The 21366-nt window shown below is 37.6% G+C and overlaps 1 protein-coding gene across 14 annotated transcripts in view; it reads right to left on the bottom strand.

The window, feature by feature from the left end:
- CTNND2 (catenin delta 2) overlaps nucleotides 1-21366 on the bottom strand; it is a 629078-nt gene that overhangs the window by 44850 nt on the left and 562862 nt on the right. The window lies entirely within an intron of this gene.

The following is a 21366-nucleotide window of genomic DNA, read 5'->3' as shown; positions in this document are numbered from 1 at the left end:
ATGGTCTGTGATGTTGCTCAACACAGTACAACCATTTCTTGTTCCTATAGTCATTGGGCATGAAGTATTAGATGAATGGAAAAACTCCTGAGCTGTGGGACTGGAAAACATGAAAGCAAAAAGCATGGGGATTATCATTTTGGATTTAAGCATAAAAGCTAAATCCATTTCTCAGCAAGTTGAGGGAAAATCGTGTCCGCATACAAGGGGCTAACATGATTTCAGATGCCCCTAGATACCTGAGATGTGTGCACAGAGTTAGTAGAGCTACTGAAAGAATCACTACCTTCTGGAAGGTTGGCTGGAGACCAGGTATCTATATACCCTGTACTGTGGTCCTTAATGTTTAACACTTATCTTTAGGCACCTGAATCTTGTTCCTAATGTCCTTCTATCTTATGTCAGGGATGTGCAAAAACATTTGTAATCTCTCGCACTTCAGAGCAAATGCACATTAAGGCATTTGTCTACTCAATGCTAACGGACTACAGTACTGCAATTAATCCTTATCAAAAATATTATCTCTGTTCCACTGTTTCTAAGGGAATGAGTGACGAGTGAGGATCAGTCACTTAGCCTAGTTTGAGTGAGCAGTGGCCCACAGCCACTGCTTTAGCTGCTTCACATCAAGTCTGGCCTGCTAGTTAACTTGGGATAATGGGTGTTTCGAGCTAGAGAACAATGCTGAATTTTACCTCCTTGAACGCTTATCTGAACTTACTTGAAAACTCTGTGAAAATAAATTATTTTGGAGAGGACAGAAAACATAAAAATGCTACATTCGCATGCTCCGGTGCCACCAAGAATCCAGGTGCACTTTGCTCACAGCTGCTGAGACAGAACAAAATATCAGGTGGAGTTCTCAGATCCTCTCTTCCTCTCAGAAGCACAACATGCGCTTTTCACTTTTCCACCACTTTTGATGACAGGCAGCAAGATTTCAAGATATAAGATTGGTATTCAGTATGGCCCACAACAAAGAGGAACAATACTCTCCCTGATGCATTGTATGCAACGTACTATTCATTGGTTTTCTTTTTTTAGTATCTTTTCATCAAGAATACATTCAGCCATAGGTAGTACAGCATATAAAGCCCTACAGGGAGTAGAACATTAATCTTTGATAGTTTCAGGAAGAAACCTTCAAACTGTCATAGAGCGATGAAAGTATGCGAACCACCAATATCTGTGGCAACGTCAACTGAGATTTGCTTGTAAAAGCAAATACATCTAAAAGGGTAACCACTATAGAAGCTTTTATCTTTTTAAAGAGATTAGAGGTGCAGGTTCTAACTTTTCCAAGAGAAAGGGATGCCATGAGAACTAGGAATGACAAAGGGCACAGCCATAACAAGGATGGAAGAGCAATATGTATAGAAGCCAGTAGCAGTGGAAAAAAGACAAAAGAGAATCGTTATCGTAATTTCACCCTGAACATGCCATGGGAAATCACAACGGGGTGAAATGCAATCATACCTTTTCAACAAATTGCTTTCTCAGATCCATGATCTTTGATAGATTTTCTTTCATGTAGCAGCATTTTGTCTGGCTACCTTTCTCCTTCAGCTTCTCTGCTTCCAGAAACCTAACTTTTCGATATCATGTATTTCCTGCTTCCCTCTAACTTATCATTCTTCTTGCTTTCAGCTCACCTTCTCAGGGCTGCCTCTTCTACTCTCTATTACGACTGGTGTTTTTCTTACTTGAACTGTACCCCCTCAGCACTTTGGCTCTTAACTGCTAAGCTTTCCTGTTCCTTTGCTGTCTCTTGCACATCAGATACTTAAGTGTATATCTGCATCCTCCATCTGCCATGCTTTTACATTCTCTCCTTGTATTGGCTTAAACTACCTCCAGGTCGATGCTCAGTTAGATCCTGTTTTTTCCATGCCCTTTCATGCCCAAGATCCTCTACAGGCTCCTGCTCTTTGATGTTCTGAACTAAAGAAAATTTTAGGTAGCTTTAGAAGCACAGATTTTAGACTTGAAAATAACAGTCTGTTTAAAGGCTATTGCTCTTGTACTTCTGTGTTGTCCCTCATGTACATCACAAATCCATGTTTGACAGCTATCCTTTAATCTATTGTTACTCCTAATATTGATTTTACTCTTCTGTCAATGGAAGACCTTCATATTCTCCATTTCTCTTGCACAATAAGACTGCAGATTTGCAGGTCTTTCATTGGAATTTGTCTTGAGATCTGGAGATTAAAGAATTTCCAATGCTCTTTAGCAAGTCAGATACCGACTACTAATTCATACAGCATACCTGACCCAATATGGTCTTTAAAGTCTAGATCTGTGTCTACACCGTGCATGCAGAGGCACTTCAGCTGGTTCCATCAAAGATAATGCCAAAACTAGAGAGCAGCCATTACATTTCTATCTCTTTTATCTGAGTTAACAGCACCCAAATACGATCCTCTGGTGGGATACAGGCTGCCACAGAAAAGTGGATTTCTGGAGAAGCTACATTGCCTTTGTGGGAGTAGATGTTGGAGCAGAACAGACAGAACTGTAACAAAAATGGATTTATGAGTTCCTTGTCCAAAGAGATTTTCTATTCCTTAACTGCATCTCTAACCCAGCATAAAGAATGGTTTCTATTTAGAATATCAATTTATATAACAGCGAAGCAGTCTGTCTCTCCACTCCCTTGTGCTAGAGAGGTCACACAGTCAGCAAACAAACCAACATACTCAGGCAGCTCAGCTCAGGGTGCGTTCCTTGACTTGCATCCTGATTTCCGAAGACAAATTTGGGAAGATTTGCAGGGTAATTTTTTGACTGTCTCATCCATACGGGGACTACAAAAATGAGTCAGTTCCATTCAGTTTAGCTTGACCTAAGTAGTTACATGCTTGCCTCATACATCAAACAACTACTGGGTCCATAGGAAGAGAAAAATTTCCACCAAGAAGCTTTTGCCACCTTCAATAGCAGAGGAAGCAGCAGTTTTTAAGGTAAACTGTTACAAACCTATAGATATTGCTGTTTTTTTTTTTTCGTTGTTTGCACAAATAAAGGATTTGCATGGAAGCTTTGGCCATCTTCCTTCCAGTCTTAGCTTTACAAGCTGGCTGAGAACAAAAATGACAGAACCAGACTTCACTGATCCCAAGAACAGTCCAAGGAATTTCATCTCGTATGCTTGGGTTTTATATCCAGAATTAATGGAGTCCATGTAGACAAGCACTCAAGTAATCTTATAAAATTCCTTTTGTTCACACTTCTTGTCAGGCATGCAAACTGGAAAAGGCTAAGAAAGGAACTGTTTGCCAACCTTTTGACCTAAGTCACGCGAACATAAATAATTAATCAGCTCTTTAACACACCAACAGATTTATTTCTCTTGTTTAGACTGCACTGTCATCTTCTCATCTTTCCACTGCACAACTTGAAAAAGATCTGCAAATGGAAGTGATTCCTCAGTTAATTCCTGCAGGCCAAGTTTTCTGATTACTTGAGCTGGTTTTAGCCCCTTGCTATCCTCTTCCCTGCTCCCTGCTGAGAATACAGCTTTTGGAAGGTTGAATTTGAAAAAAAAATGTAGTCATTTAATTAATGTTATGTTTAATCAGTATTTCTAAAGTGCTTTGAAAAGTGCCATGTGAGCGTTGAGTGGAATTTCGGTTTTATCTGTATTATTTTGTGAGATAGGATAATATTTTGTTAATAGTCTGTTTCAAGGGACTTTAAGTTAGGTCATAATGAAGAAATAAGAATGTAATCTATTTTTGGAAAAATAAGTTTAGACTTCAAGATCTATGTCCTGATACAACTCCCACTGAAATTAATGAGCCTGTCTACCAATGTCAGAAGTTATTTAACTGGATTCATAAAGAAGTAGCTTCTCTTTTCTACTTCAGTATTCAAAACAGAAAATGATTCTAACAGGAGACTGATGTAACCAAGATGAATTCTACCTAGAGATTTTATTCTGTTTCAGCTGTCCCCATAACAGCAACAGTTATTCATTTGCTATTACTTTTGCTTCTTTTTCACTTGTTCTAGAATACTACCAGGAACTAATGAATCAATCTGTCCCATCATATCATCTGAAAGACAGATTACTTTTCCATGCCTTTATATGCAGTTATGACAACATCACAATGATGTACAAAAATTCTGCTGTTAAGAGATGTATATTAAGAGAAAGAAAAGCAAAATGAAGCTTCATGATACATTGTTTTTAAAAATTAAATAAAATGCATAGATTAGTATGTATTAGCTCAGTAAATGTAATTTTTTGTAAAGTGATAGTGTCTTTTGAAAACAGTTATTCTAATAAATACCAACACCACTCCAGGTCATACTGTAATGTCCATATATTCCTTAATTACTGTTATGTTCATACACTTCTTAACTAATCACAGTAAAAATTCTATATGGAGCAGTTATGATAATTAATCTATGTATGGTGGTGAAATAACAATACCAAGAACACATACCAATATCCAGTTAAGCCTGGTCAGCGTCATTAAATTATTGCTCTTTCAATCTGAGTTACAGCTGCTCACCTTCACATGAATAACACACATTCATTTGAAAACCCTGAGGGTTCTCAGGTCTCGGTCCTCACTGAATTCCCTTCTCCTACCTCCATGAGGATGCAACTGCCCACAGGGCAAGAGCCAGAGAGGCCATAGCTTAGATCTGAGCATTCTTGGAGATTAAGTTATATGGTTATCTGCTAAAGGCAAAGCCCACAATCACTTAGTTCCTTTATATTATTTTATCCCCAGCTGTGGCTAATCTCTGTTACTTCTAAGAAAGGGGGGCAGTTGGGCAAGTCTGCCAAAAGTAGTTGTCTCCTCCCCAGCTGGCTTCCTGGCTCCGCATGCCTTATCCTAAAATGTTCAGGATCTGAAGGACCAGGGCGCAATCAGAGTGGAAGTTGTACCTGTACTCAGCAGCCTCACCACTTCAGTGACACATGGCTGAATGTAAACTACACTCTGCATTGCAGGGGAAGGATGGGAGTTCATCCTTGAGGAGACAGAAAAGTCTAGACAGTAACAACAAATAGAAAAACACAGCAGAAAAAGACATGTCAAACAGAACAGGTGAGAGGTCAGATACAGTACAGACCTCCTGACCACAGGAGATTCAGGGGGCAACATTCCCAAAGGTAAGCTATTTCTTGATAGACTGCTCCACTGAAAATGACGAATTAAAGTTGCATAATATAATGTTCCCTCTGTGAGAGCAACACTCCACCAGTGTCACCTTCAAAAATTTTGCACGCAAATATATGACTTTGCATATACTCATGCTAATCATATGCATTTTCTTCTAATTAAAATTAGCACTCTGATTATTTGCTAGAATAATTCTGACTTATGAAATACAAATAATGTTTAAAACATATCACTTTAAGAGCATCCTGAGTAACACACAGTCTAAGAGATCCTGGAACCTTTCTCCTAAGAGGAGTTAGTCATGAAGCAATTTATTTTTATATCAAACTGTGAGTGAACTCTGAATGCCACCATTACACACTCTTCTAGTACACAGAGCTGAATTACTGCCTTATATTACAAAATCTGCAACTTGGACCAGGAGCATTTTTGATCTTCTTTGGGACTGCTAAAGATTTCTCAAGATTTTGAGAGGAAAATGAAATTCAGAGCCTGTACCTCGAACAAAATCGAAGTCATAAACTATCTGGATCATTCACTGATTAATTAAACAACGAAGTTCCTTATTTGGAAAAAACAATCTATCTCTGCTCCTGCTCCCCAGAGCACTGAGTCTATAAAACAGAGGTGCGGCCATGCATGAACTAGGTGCTTAGCTCAGCCGTACTTGATGGTGGACACTGACACTTCTGGTAGAAAAATGAAACAAAACTCCATGCAGATCATTTCTGTACAAACCACAGAATCACAGAACGCTTAAAGGTTGACAGGCTTTGTGGAGGCTACCTAGTCTAAATTCTCTACTCAGGTTGAGACCCCTCAGCACAGTCAAGTTGGTATTTTCTCATTTTCAGATGGAATTTTCTGTATTTCAAGCTGTACTCATCACTTGTCTGGTCACTGGACATCACAACAGAGTCTGTCTTTGCCCACTTCACACCCTCCCATCAGATGTACATTGATCAGATCCCTCTCAACCTCTTCTTCACCAGTCCCAGCTCTCAGCCTTTCCTCTCTCCTCATAGGACAGAGATTCCAGGCCCTTAGTCATCTTTGTGGCCCTTTGCTGGGCTTCTCCAGCACATCCATGTCCCTCTTGCACTGGGGAGTCCAGACCTGGACCCAGCACTCCAGGTGTGCATCAGCAGTGTTGAGGAGAAGGATCAGCTCCCTCAGCCTGCTGGTAACACTGCTCCTAATGCAGCCCAGGAGGCTGCTGGCCTTTTTTGTTCCTGGGAATCATGGCTGGCTCATGGATTTCTTTAGATTTTTCTTGGCAATTGGAAGAATGGCAATGTAGTCATGAAAGTGATAGTGAAATCATACTTGTTAGGCCCTTATCCTAAATCTGACCACTAACCTCAAGGCTGACTCATAACTCCTACCCCTACCCTGTACTCCAATCCCAAATTCTATTCTCTGACCTCAATATCACAAAGCTTAAATTCAAACCCATACAAAAACACAATAACAAATAATTTGGTAACAGGAGAAAATCAATTGCCACAAGACATATTTGTAATTGTCAAAAAGTAAATCACACTTTTTTTTTGCATGGTCTTGCTCTCATAAAGCTGAGCAGAAGCAGCGAGGTAAGGCTACATTTATCAATGTCTCAAGAAAACATCAGTCTTCAGTGAGAAAATTGAAGAATTTTCTCCCACTAGCCATGGTATTTCTGTGACACAAGCTGGTTTTCAGTTTATTTGGCTTATCAGAAACACCCAATAAAAAATCTTGGCTATGAATTATATTAGCTGAAAGACAGTGACAGATCTCATGCAATGCTCTAGCAAATGCCACTGGTCTTCCCTTTGTACTGTATTTAAATGGCATTGTTTAAATGGTATCATTAAAATCAGTGGCTCATAAAAATCACAGCCTTACTATTCTAAAAAGTTCTACTCAGAAAAATGAAAGCTTTGTGAAAAAAGAATGAGAAAATTATAACTGACATAATATATGTCCATACCCATGGTAAAAATACTATCAGCTTTTGAGTGAAAGTGAGTAAACACAATACCATGCAGCTATACACTCCTTTAAATATGAGCTCCTTATCAAATATAATCAGCAATACAAAAATATTTGCAGAAATGCTGTATCAAATTAATAGCAGTAAAACTATGCTAAAATGATTATCTTTTAAAATCATTAATATAAAACACATTCTGACCAAATATATTGGATTTTTTTTGCTTCCAGATTTATTGATGCATATATTCCTATCTTCAAAAATGTTTGTAATACATTCTCAGTACATATTTATTTCAAACATTAAAAGTAAACATCCCTGAGAATATCTTGGAACCTGGCCCACTTCTGAGCTATGAAATCTGCTTCTGAAAACGAAGTGAAGTAGATAAATCTGTCATTTTTGTTCAAGTTTTCTTTGTCCTGGAATTATCTTTTCTTTCAGAGATTGAGTCAAATAACACTCTTCTTGTAAATTCATGGAAGTATTTGGTTTAGATACTCAAACACATGAACAAATGTTTATATTACTATCAAATAGAATTCATGATTATGTCTAGAAACAAAATAATTGAGGTTAGAAGGGGCACCTGGAGACTGTCTAGTCTTGCTCAAAGCCTCAAGCTGCGCCAGGGGAGAATCAGGTTGGACGTTAGGATAAATTTCTTCTCTGAAAGAGTGGTCAGGCACTGGCACAGGCTGCCCAGGGAGGTGGTGAAGTCACCACCTCTGGAGGCGTTCAAGAAGCATTTAGTTGTTGTACTAAGGGACATAGTTTAGTGGGGAAACATTGCTGGTAGACAGACAGTTGGACTGGATGATCTTGGAGGTCTTCTCCAACCTTGGTGATTCTATGAGGTTCCTTACAATAATGTTTCAGGAGTTTCTTCTTTTAATTTTTGTAAACCATTGATATTTGCACCTTTAAAAACGTAAATACAGCACTGAAATACAGTATATTTGTGCATTTCGTAGATAAGAGATAATATCCTGTAGCAGAAGGCCTCATGGAGGACAGCCTGTGGATTCACTTGTGTTAACATCAGTAAAGCTTACATGAGCAATCTCATATCACATTCTCATAAGACAACTAAAAGCAGTAATTGCTGCAAATGGGATGAAAAATGTTTGGATTCTACTACTCAGAATAGTTAACAATTGTTTGTTGTTGAAAAAGAAGCATATATCAAATTAATTCTGTCAAAAATACATGAAATAAGCTCTGTAGACAATCTGTAATCCAGGTCTATATCTATCCAACACCACAGCTGATAGTATGGATGGTGTCAGAGACAAGAACAGGGGCTGGAAAAAAGTTTGAGGGCTAGTTTAGAATTCATTTATCTTGATTCAGAAAGATTGAATTCATTAAAAGGAAATAGAGAATATTATACACAGACAGGAGATGATTATCTGCAGATATACAGAGCAAAGAATAACCTACTGTCTCATAAATCTGCAGAAAAGGATCAGGAAGCCTGAGAGGATCACAAGACAGACAGGCAAGAGTTTCAAGATGGGTTGTTGTGAAAAAAGACAGCAATGCAGGAGTGTACTAACAGCTACTACTGTCAGAACACATAGATAACATTTTCCCATATCCAAAGCCTTTGGAGAAGTACCACAGCCAGTCTGAATGTGAATTTCTGGAAAGATACAGACAAAGATGATTAAGTACAAAGGAGAGCAAGGAGAACAGCTAGGAAGACAGAGTAAATTAACTGCTGGTATCATAGCTTCAGAAGCATATTCAGCTACTCTAACTATACCTCTTCAATCTATAAACAAGGTATTTTAAGTTGCATCATTTTTACTTACTCTTTATGAATGACACAATGACAGAATATGGAAGAGAAGGTTTCCACTGGAGGCTGCAGATCATCAAGAGAAGACATAAAAACCAGAGACCCCAAATATATGGCCCCATGGTGAGCTCAGGCTGGGGTTTTCAAGTGGCCTACTTACAAAATTTGAACAAAGAAAATCATGCATTGTGTCCAAAAATCAAAAGATCTTAAATAAATGATTCAGCTGTACTTTTTTTGTGGTTTCTGAATTTACACTTGCAAGCTTCCCTGTCTGGCCTTGAAATATACTTCCCAGATGGAGTAGCCTCTTACCTCCAGTAGATGGAGTCTTGAGAAGAATCCAACCTAAGCAGACGTTCTTAGCTAGCAGATACGCAGAGAGAGCAGCAGTGGAAAAGACATGAAATAACACATGACCACAGCATCAAGGGAGAAAGAAGAATTTGGGTTACAGAAATAAGGAGCAAAACACGGGGACTGACATGAAGACATTAGCTGGTGAGGGCAGGCAAGGAGAGTTCAAGGAGAAAATTGATCAGTTATTCGGAAGCCAAGTGAATGAGTGCAATACACTAGTTGGAATATTATACAATGTCATCTTGGAAAAGGAATAAACCACTTAACTTAATGGTACTTGGAAGACAGGAAAACAAGAATTCCTTCTGGAAAAGAAAGAGAGATGAGAGACATGGCAGATTCAGCCATCTGAGTAGCTGATGCAGGTCTCTGAATCTCAGTTATCCTTCCATTTTCAAACCTCACAGTTCATTTGATCCCTATTCTTCTTTCCTTGCCCTCTGTGTTATCACAGAATCATAGAATATCCTGAGTTGGAAGGGACCCATAAGGATCATTGAGTCAAACCCCTGGCTTTACATAGGACCATCCAAAAATCAAACCCTATGTCTGAGAATGTTGTCCAGATGCTGCTTGAACTCTGGCAAGCTCGGTGCTGTGACCACTGCCCTGAGAAGCCTGTTCTAGTGCCCAAGCACCCTTTAGCGGAGAACCTTTTCCTGATATCCAGCCTGTGTTGTCCGCTCCTTTTCCTTCATGATCAGGAGAAGCATAGGAACATACATCTTATTTCCTTCCACTACTCTTCGTTATCGAGGGACTATTCTTTTCTTTCTGCTCACGGTCTTGAGGTGACTGGGCCATCCTGGCTTCTAGGACATTTACTGCCCTTGCCAGATGTGGTGAGTGCCTGCTGTGACTCACATATCCTGCAAGTGTTATGCACGTTTGGAAAGGCCAACACTCAGAGTGACGCCCTTTGCAGCATGATTGGTGTGTAAACAGCACCCCTCGGATGCTTTCCCATGGGATCTCTCTACAATCTAATCCAGGCTATGTCCCAGACTGGTACTAAGGAACACTCCATGTTGCTCTTGTTGTCATAGTTTACAGATTAGTACAGCTCTGCCTGCAAGTACTCTGTCAATTTGTAATAATGACTTGCATTTTAGAATGACTTTTAGCTGATGCTCTCTAGGCACTTTCTGTACATTAATTGTCCCTGGCAATGACAAAAATGTGTGATTATTCATTTGCACTTAGGGAAACAAAGGTAACTCTGGCCAATGACCATCTCAAGAAGCCGTCTAAGACTTAATGGTTCTCCTGCTCAGAAATAACTGAACAAACCCAGAGAACAAATTAATTCCTCCAATTACCAGATGTGATTTTCTAGTGTTTACCTTCAAAACCATTTAATTATCTTTGTTTACTTCAGTGGCAACTCTTGAACAAATCTCTAGCCACAGGGCTTCTAATTGCAGTCTTATTAATACTGTCAGGGTAACAGCTATTGATGTTTTATGTTTTAAAGTACATTTCAGAATAAATAAGAGTGAATAAAGAGACAACATTTGATTTCTGTAACAATGCGGAAAGGGTTACAACCAAGCTAATTTCTGACGCTTAATCAATTTTTGCCTTGTTTGAAGCTTTAACTAAAGGTGTAGTTCTTTTTTCTTTCTCTTTTCCATAACTTTGCCTCAGCTTTGAAGTTTCTGTAAGCTCAGGGTAGCTTATCAGAAAAGTCCCTGAGAATGAAAGATGCTTAAACAGGGCTCCAACTGAATGAGATGAATTTCAGTCTTCCCACAAAGAGGCTGAGCTTTTCAGTATAAGGCACATACATATTCAATCCCAAAGCAGAAGAATGGATTTAACTGCATTGGATAATGCACAAAAATCCATCCTTAGAACCCCTGTATCAAAGGCTCTGCTGACGATGTACTCCCTATCTCAGATTCTTAGCAGCTCACAAGAGAGGAGACATGCCCTTTTCTTTGGGGCTTGATTTAGACATTGCAGTACCGTGCTGTACAACAGAGGATAACACTTTAACTCCTGAAGATTTAATACCTACATATGGAAAATATACATGCAGTCTTGCCAACCTATCTGATATCTTTGTATTCGAAAGCAGTTTGTTTTTGTCTGGCTGAGGAATGCTGCTTATCTGTTTTCATAAAAACATGAAGGAATTACCAAAGCATTATTTTTCCAGGAACATAATGGTTTACACTTGTGCGGTAATACTGTGGTAGGATTCATAGCGTTTGGATTCTAACAAAATAAAGCAACCTGCAGGGCGTCGGCAGACATCCAGCATGCAAGTGCAAAAATGTATCAGATTATGACCCCATTTTGAGCTTCACAAACAATATGGGGCCAAGTCAAGAGTTTTCTGCCTCTCCTGTCAGCTGCTCGTGTGAGTTTTTTGACTCACAATGAGTCAGGTAGCGCTGACTCATGTAAGTAAACTGAGTGTAGACGTGACATGTTAATAAGAGGCTGGAGGGAGGCTAGGAGCAGGGTATCTTCTGCCGACTGCCTCAGGGTGAGTTACCATGTCTCAAATGAGAGAACTGTAATTTCCTAAACATGCTAACTCAAATCAACCGAGAACCTGTAATTTTAGAGCGAGAACAGAAATTCCATTATTAAAAAAAGAACTCTTCTATATAATAGTTCAGTATGAATTTATTTCTATTAAATATGCTTAGTGAGAAAAGCACAACATTTTCAAAGGAAAAAAATGACTTATGTGGCATCCAACTCCATTTTTCAAGTGACCAGGAGTCCCCTTAAATAGTCTGCTTAGAGTCTGTCATGACTGAAAATAGATATTGAGTTCTTGATTCACCATCAAGCACTTAAAAATTCCACACAGATGTTATTAACAGTGATAACAAGCTGAACTTTCACTTTCCCTGCTCTCATACTTAACTCACTGATTTACAGTAGACCTTTACATTGTTATGATAAATAGCACCCATTCAGGCCTACTCGCTCCTCATTAATAATGCTGCTTTGTTACTGTGAGTTGAATCCTGTTTCTCATGAATGATGGAAAAATTCCTTTTAGATTCCATGAGAAGAAGATTAAGCTGACAGTTACAAGACTTCATTGTTGTTGCAATTATGTGCCATAATACGTTTTTTAAATGAATTGAATACCTTTCTATATGCATGTGTAACCCCCAACACATTGTCCCTTCCTCTTTGGTGCAGGTAAAACTACATATAAACACATACAAACACATATTTATATTCTATGAGTATTTATTCATTTATGTAACGATTAAGTTAAAGATATTCTATGTCAATCTAATGTGGGGATAATTTTGCAGATGTTATACAGTGCTGAAGTTGAAGAAAATGAAAATAAAGGAGAGAAGAGAAAGAAAACACCTTTGGACATATGTGTGATCACACTGCTTTATAGCCACCCATTTTTTGCACCCATCTGCATCAATTTAAAATTCATGTTGTTGCTGCATAACTTAATTACATATGAGATCAAGTCAGAGTCTATATGTGATTACTAAGAATAATTTAATAACAGGCATCACTACTGAACAATAGGGAAACTACATTTATATTGATTTTAAAATAACCAATTCCAAAGACAAAGTTAAAGACGTTCCATGATATTTCTCTTTTAAAGTCAGTAAGTACTGTCCTTCACTAAAACATCCACATTGTGAACTATTACTGTAGTTCTCTCCCTTGTAAAGGAAGACATCTCCTGTATCTAAGTGCATTTAATGACAATGATCCTTTTATGGCCTTGATTGCACAATAGGAATAAGGTGATCTGACAATGGTCCTCATATACTGTCCCACTGAAATTGTGGTTCAAAATTTTTTGACAAGTGTCCTGAAGTAACTTAAGTATACACAATTATATCACTGAGGTTAAACACACTTAAATTGTGTTTATCCATTTCTAATTTTGGAATTACAGCTTACTCTGCATGGCTTGAAGTAACAAACATGTCAGCCTACTCACTATAACATCCTTACAGCCAAAGTTGTGAGACTTTAACCAGATAAGTGGATGATATGGTGGGTGGAAAACTTGTTTGACTGCTGGCCTCAAGCAATGGTGATCAGAAATGCAAAATTCAATTGGCAGGTGGTTATTGGTAGTATCCCACGGGTGTTGATAATGGGGGAAATACTATTTAACACACTCATTAACAACCTGACTGACAGAATTGAAATCATTCTCAGAAAGACTGTGGACAACAAGATATTTAGAGGACCAGACAATATACCAGAGCAGTCTAAACAATGGAGGGCAGGGCTGCTACTCAGCTGAAAAACTGCACAGGAATCTCAGTGTTCTACAAAGCCAAATGTAAAGTTCTGCCCTTGGGCTGAAATAATCACATGGAACTGTACAGGTTGGAGCCCAGCTAGTTAGAAAGAAGGCTTTCAAAAGAAACTAAGAACCTGGGGGTGCTCGTGGACAAGTTGAACATGAGTTCACAATATGCCCTGGCAGCAAAGACTGACCACGTTCCAGGCTGTATCAGGTGGAGTCTAGCCACAATGATTCTCCATCCAGATTATGCTTACACATTCAGTTTTGGTCTCCCTCTCCAAGAAAAACACTACAATACTGAAGCAAATCCAGTGGAGCACCACAAAGATAGCCAGGGGCTGGAACACATGACATACAAAAACTGCATTTGCTGGGATTTAAGATGAAGGAGAGATCTTATTATTGTCTGGAAATTCTCAATGGGATAGTGCCAAGAAGATGGAGTCAGACTTATCTCGGAGGTTTACAATTCTTTCAACCAATATAAAGACAGTACTTTATAATACTTTTAATTTCATGAAATATAACTGAGAGCTGAGTTTGCTTACACAAATAATTTCAATTGGTATCCACACAAATTTCTTAATATATTTAACCCAAACTGTTAGCATTTACTCAGCAGGTAAGGCTGCATTTAAAGAAAACTAAATTTTGAATTTCACTGGTGATCACTTCCTTACACATTCATCACGATTTATAAAAAATACTCAAAACGGTCTCTTTGGAGATAGTTCTGTGGTAAGCTGGTTCACAGCCTTCAATCTGCAATATTGGAGAGAATATATCTAAAATATTCAACTATTTGGTTTCTTGAACAACAAAAATGCCATCAATCATAAGCTTTAACAAAGTGCTGTATTCTTTTGTCTTATCCTGATCTTTCTATTTCAACCACACATATTACATTTCTACAGAAAAAGCAGGAGTTTAAACAGTAATGAACATAAATGCTTTCTTAGATCATTTGCTGAAGTCTGATCTATCATTATTAAGTATCAAACATTACATACATAAAAACTTGTTAGCTCTAGAGGGTAGTCAGTGAATCTTTTTCACGTTTGCACAATCTCTTGCATACTGCAGCCACAAGAGGAAGCAAAAGGAAAACAAAAAAACATAATAATAGAGGATAAGTAATACCAGATTTCAAATATTTCATAAAGATGCCATGGAGAGATCTATGAGACTTTGAAGCTGACTCTAAGGGTTCTCTAGGCTTTCCATAGGAGGAAAACTAAATTTCTTTATTTTTGTTTAATTAAGCCCATTGAGCTATTAAGTATCTGAAACACAGTCTTACCTTACAGAATTATGGCAATAAGGCCTCTCAACAAGTGGATTATTTCCTCACTTACATTGGTTTATTAGAATTTGTTACCCTTTTAGTATTTTATCACTGCATTACAAAATGCTGCTGCTCCATCCCAGCAGTTAAAAGAATAAAACAACAAATTTGGAATTTTTTTAAGTTGCTTTTGAAGGTACCAGCTGATTCAATATGAGGTCTATTCAATCATTATTCAACAGAAGAACTCCCCTAAAATGAGCAGAAAGCTAATAGTGCTTCTAGCTATGCAGGACAACATGTTATAGATACTACACACACCTAAAGGTAATATATTCATGATTAAATGCAAGAATTCATTTGCAAAAGCTGCCACTATAAGCTATTTTTCTGTAATCAAAAGGATACTCAAAGTTTTAATGATAACACCTGAAACACAAGTCTTTGACGCTAAAAAATCTGAATGATGTAAACAACTGGCGTATGCCTTGGTTTTTACAAGGAGCCAAATCCTACATCGAAGTACTCCATGCAGAACAATTATTGTGTATGTAAAACACTGGCATCTGAAGGTGCCATCTGAAGAAACCAACTAGTATGAGCTGCCTCTGTACAACTGTCTAAGACTGATCTAACACTAGGGCTTCCCATATTTTGGGACAACCCATTAGAGAAATGCAGTGACCTTATTCATAGACTGGAGCAACTGTTAACGACTATCAATGCTGTGTAACCTCCTAATGGTCAGGAATAGGAAAGAAAAACAAAATTGAGTTTAATTACACTGAAATTTGGATATAATGCTAGCTGTAAGAATCCAGACATTAGTACTGCTTCCTAATCAGCCATTCTTTGAAAAATTACTCTCTGATTCTTTTATCCTTGCCGTATATTTACCCTGGGAAAATGAAACATTTTATGGTGCAAATATTTAACTAATGGATGATAACAAACATTGTTGTTGCATATGCACAGGTATTTGACTCTGGTATTAGCCTACGTTACGTCAGCCTAGTCTTGTGCAGGGGCATGTAAATCTTTTAAGCCCCCAAATTTGAGTTCTCTCCCAGTATCACCTTTATGAAGGGTGACTGGGTTTTCTCCTTTGAAACTACAGTGCCCTAGACCCATTCCTACAGTCTTCCCATACAAGAAGGATTTGTTTCCTCCATCAAATGAAAATTCACTTGCCATGTTCTACTCTCCTTCACTGAGATATCATGGGAAACATAGGAGTTCTGGTTTCTTCAAAGAAACGTGCTTTTAGTAAAAAATGCCATAAATGTAATTTATATTATTTGAAAATGACTTAAATTGACAAGGATTTCAGGAGAAAAAGTTATTTTGCATCTTACATAGAAAAAAAAAGATCTGTTTCATGATTTGAAGCTGATACAGAATGGGCTGCAAACATCTGTTTTGGTACACTGATCTGTTAATGTATGGCTGTTACAAAAGTTGGGATTTTGAAATTGCTTTTCAGATTTAGGATAATTCCTCAGGGATTTAAAAGTACTTTTAAAATTACTTTTGCAGTTTATGACACTTGCATATCTACTGTTCTAGGTTTTATGCAATATACAACTGAATTATATGCTCTTTTTAGAACATAACTGAATTTTCAGAGGATAAGCATTGCGAAACAGAGATGAAAATTAATACCGAATTGTTTGAAATGTCAATCTTCTGAGTGAGAAGCGTATCCTGTATATTTAATTGGTTTATACTTTGTACAGAAGAACAGAAACAAATTGTTTATCATCTCAAAATGTAATGTACAGGTCAGGGCATTTTCTTATGCGTGAAGTGCACATCAATGAGCTGGAAAGGTACCTCTGTTGTCTGTTTCTTTGATTTTGGTTGGTTTTTCTTTTTTTTTTTTTTGTCAGTCACACTGAGTCTGGACTTTTCTGGGCCATCTCCATAAGAATTTGCAACTTTTAAGACCTGCACTCAGAATTTAATCTTACATAATACTGAATGTCAGTAGAGACTTACAAAACCTATAATATGTCTCAATTAAAGTTGCCAGTACCATCTAGATGAGCCGTCATGTTGCAAAATTGCAGATGACTTTCCTGAGACTTTGGCGTTTAAAATAGAAATGCAGGCATTTTGTAGGCATTTTCTCACAGTTTATTCTACTGTGAGGAAAAGCTGGCCTGTGGCTGGGTTATGGTTAGTATTGTGAAACACCCTGATTTTTTTTTTTTTTAATGGAGAACAAACTACAGCTTTACAAAGAATACTCCATCTCTGGAAGTGGCGTTCTCTGCTACATTAGACTTGAGCCTGTATTCAGTCATTTCTGATGCTTTGAGTGGCAACAGAAAATTGCAGTGCTTTTTCACTAATTGCTCTTGCAAAGTTTGGTAAGCCAATTGAAGGGCAGCAATACAGCTTATTCTGCATTATCAATTTGTAAGATTCTACATGCTAATCTCTAGTCTCCCAAAAGATAACCATCAAGTCTTCGGCCACCGCTCCAGGTTCTCACCACAGGACTAGTTCCACTCTAAGATCCAAGGTTTCATGTGACAAAGATGACGAGGATGAACACCTAGCAGCGCCATTTTCTTTTGTTTACGCAGTAAGCCCACCTGACTAGCTTAACTGCTGAATTTTTAGATGGTTCACAAAATCCACACTGATGGTTCCCTCAAAATCCACACTGACTGAGTTGTAAAGAAGACATGATCTTGAATTTGATCTTGAAAGTGAGAATTTAGTTACTAACCCTGTTTTTCTCCCTAAATCTCTTTACTTAGGAATGTTATTTAATTAGAAATGAACGAGGAAGGAAACCTTTTCTAGCCTCTGTAACCAACAGATCTGATTGTCAGAAATACAGCTGAGACAAACCAGAGCAAAAGGCAACGCACAAGTGGCTGAAGGTACCTGGAAAGACAAAATCGCCTTGACACAAAGCTTTTATACTGCAATTGAAAAATATTCAGCATTTAAACTTCTATCAGTTTCAATTCTCAGCCAAATTAAATATACGGCAGTAGAAACCAGGGTGTCTGGACTTCATACATATTTACCACCTTAACTAGTATCTTTCTCTTCTCTGATACAAAGTAAAGAGCATGAGCTATTAACGTACGACCATATATTCCATTTCCTAAATCAACTTCTTGATGACAACCTCTTCTAATTGGTGTTTATTGTAATAAATGTTTTGCACAACTCAACTACTAAAGACCAAAAATGAAGTGCAATAAAATTGACACAAATTAAACAAATTGCAGCATATATTCTTTCTTCAAATTTTTCTGAACAAATGTCTATGATTTGAGATTAATGCCTTCTGGCATTTTATGCATTGTGAATTTCTGTCAGTTTAACAATTCAGTAACTAAACAACATTATAAGATGATTAAAAATTCAATTAAAAAATCAGTGCCTCTCAGATCCTTGCAGATCTATGTGTGACAAATTCAGAAGTGCTCACATTTAAAAAGGAGAGAAAACAGTGCGTAGACACTAAGTGGGATGAAAATTGCATACTTGATTTATTCATTTCCCCATCCATCACTGTGTTCTCTAACAACTTATATTACTATTACTTAGAATTTCTTATAGCTTTTGTTCTTGCAGTTAAAAAAATAAATACCATTTGCACTTGGATTTATTAGAAATACTGAAACAAAGTTATGGTATTAAAACGTGGCTATGTTTTATGATCGGAGAAACCCATGTAGCTATTCATGCTCCAGAACATACTGCTGTTAGAATGCAAACAGTTGTTTTTGACACGTTTTCTGCCTACCTGCTGAAAGCAAATCTTTCCAAATGTGAATCAATATCACAGTTTGCAATAACAAATCTGACCCTGCTTTGAGTACAAAGCTGGGCAAGATGACCTCCTGAGATCCCTTCTAACCTGAATTATTCAGCGAGTCTAACAATTCATTAGAGTTGAGAACACCTGACAGATATTCCAATCAAACTTTCTCATGTTTAGCAATAAAACTTTGAAACAAACACCAGCTACTTCAAACACTCAAATACATTTATGTTGCCCATGAGATGGTAAGACATACACTCGGTGTCCATTTATGCATTCCCTAACATTTTTTTAAATCTCTCAACAGTGGCTAGGCAGTAATACAGGGTGAGATCCACTTTATCATGTTAGATAAATCACTTTCTGGGAGTTTCTCTCTCTGTCAACTATAACAGAGTCTAATATTTAGACACCTAGCAAGATTAAGCAGGCTATAACACAAGCTAAGCAACAATTTAATGGATATGCTATCTCAAAACTACGTTACCAACAGATGAGTAGTGAATTGAGAATGATTCATTATTGACACCTTAAAGCAGGAATGGTTATTCCAAAATGTTCCCCCTTTATACAATCTCTTTCAGAGCTTAATTCAAAACCTTGTGAAAACCTGAAATGTTACCATTAACTTCACTTATTTGAATCACACTTTTTCAGCAATATCCACAAGAAGGATGTCTTAAGTATTGCTGCACTTTAATCTCTCCCCTCAATGCCTTGAATCTGGAGCCCTGAATAGACACACGGCTTCTCTATGTATTGTAAGCAAAGAATTACATAAGAATGTATTTTATGCACATACCAATAGGTCACTGAAAATCATTAGTGCAATTTTCCTCCTATTTTTTTCAAGGATGAGTGGCCAAAATACTTCCAAGTCTCCAAAATTATATTTTGTTTAACCACAAAAATACATCCCAAGAGGCCACAGAAAATGTGTGAGTGGTGCTCTTGAAACAGTGCTACAGTATTTCTCTCAACCACCCATGACTCAGAATAACATTAGAAACCACTGTCAGGATAAGAGCAAACTGACAGAAAGACCTGAAGCACAACACTTTGTATTGACAGTGCACAACAAGCAATATCAGCTGTCAACTGTTTTCAAGTCCAGCTTTACATCCCTCAGCTGTGGCACTGCCAGGAGTGAGACAATGTTGATAAATCTTTCCATGGGTGTTCTTTTGGGAAACGATAGAGAGTGGGTACTATTTTGTAAAGACAAAGGTCCTGAAAAGCAAGCAGAAAATGAATATGACTTGCGTGCAACCCAGAATGCAACTGGGCAGTATGTCCACAGATGGAGATTCAAGCGCTGGATTACCAAGTATCAATACAAACAGGTCAAGTTTACTATGTCTTTGTCTCAATCGGGTTTAATTTTGGTGAGGAGAAAGATGAATTTGCCCACTACTTCAGCCTCCAACTAGGCCACACATGGCACAATGAAGAACGCATGAAGGAGGAAAAAAAAAAAAGGGTCAAGGACAAGGAGCATGCCCTAAATGAAACCCAGGAAGATCTCACTAAAGAAAATGTTATATGGTGATGGCTCAGAAAAACTTTGAGAGGCCTGGCACCAAAATTTATCAACGTAAACACAACACTTGATAGATCAGTGACAAAACCCAAATAGACTGGCAAATTTGACAAAGTCTAGATGGAAATTTCTGGTCATTTCAAAATGAGGGTCTTTTTATTTCCTTTGTAGTTTGATACAGGTGAGCCTGTATTCTAGGAAGCTTTCTGCTATATTTGCCAAATGCCACAGCACTGATTTACCACTCTTGGCAGCAGCAGCAAAGAAATATCTCATTCTGGGGCACATTTCAGTAAAAATTTGTCAGCTGGGAATGGTAGAACAGCATCACTGAAAAGGAAGCTGTAAAATGCACTTCTGAGATACATTTTAAAAAGTGCAGTTCTACTTATGCAATCTTTACTATGTATACAGATGGACAATTCATCTTTAAGAAAAGTTATCTGAAGGGGAAAAGGTCAATTTGTGAGGCAGTTTGTCATTGCAGGAATATGATGCACCAACTGAAACTTCAAAGAGGCAAGATAAACAGGATGCTGATTGTACTTAGAACGATGCTCATGAACACCAACAAGCCCCTTTTGAGTCCTCTTAGAAGATCTCTCAGAACATGTTGAATTTTAATATTCACAAAAATAAACTGTCTATGACAAGTTGGAATCCTTGACAACTGCAGATGTTCATAATTTAAGAAAATGAGATCTATGATGTGACCTACTAGCTATAAAAAAAAAATCATAAACAAGAGAAATAATGATCATTATCACTGTTTCTTTGAAGTTCAATGATAAAAGCCAAAGAAATGAACATATACAGATCACAGCTAAAATGGTTCAGGAATTATGGTCAAGCCTTCCCTATCATCCTGGCATGTCTGTACTTTGCTTTGGAGTGATAAAGTACAAATTCCCAGAATCGTCCCATGAATAATTTACATTTAAGCAGCACTGCTCATTACCAGCTGACAGATAAATACGTCTATTGTCAACAGAATTTTACCACCTTTTCAAAATTCGTCTTTGTTTATATCACATGTTCTCTGATAACTACATAAAACATTAAAATTTGGAGGCTATGCAATCTTATCCATCATTTGATGAGCATTTTGTATGGCATATCACATTAAAAGACAGCTCTATTTTTACATGCTTAGCTTTACATTCCTAATAAAATTTACATAGCTGAGAAGGAAATAAAACTTTCA

The sequence above is a fragment of the Numida meleagris genome, chromosome 2 (genome assembly GCF_002078875.1).
Source record: "Numida meleagris isolate 19003 breed g44 Domestic line chromosome 2, NumMel1.0, whole genome shotgun sequence".
In the NCBI taxonomy this organism is placed as follows: Eukaryota; Metazoa; Chordata; class Aves; order Galliformes; family Numididae; genus Numida; species Numida meleagris.
The sequence above is the reverse complement of the archived record's forward strand: the minus strand, read 5'-3'. Positions and strand labels throughout refer to the sequence as shown.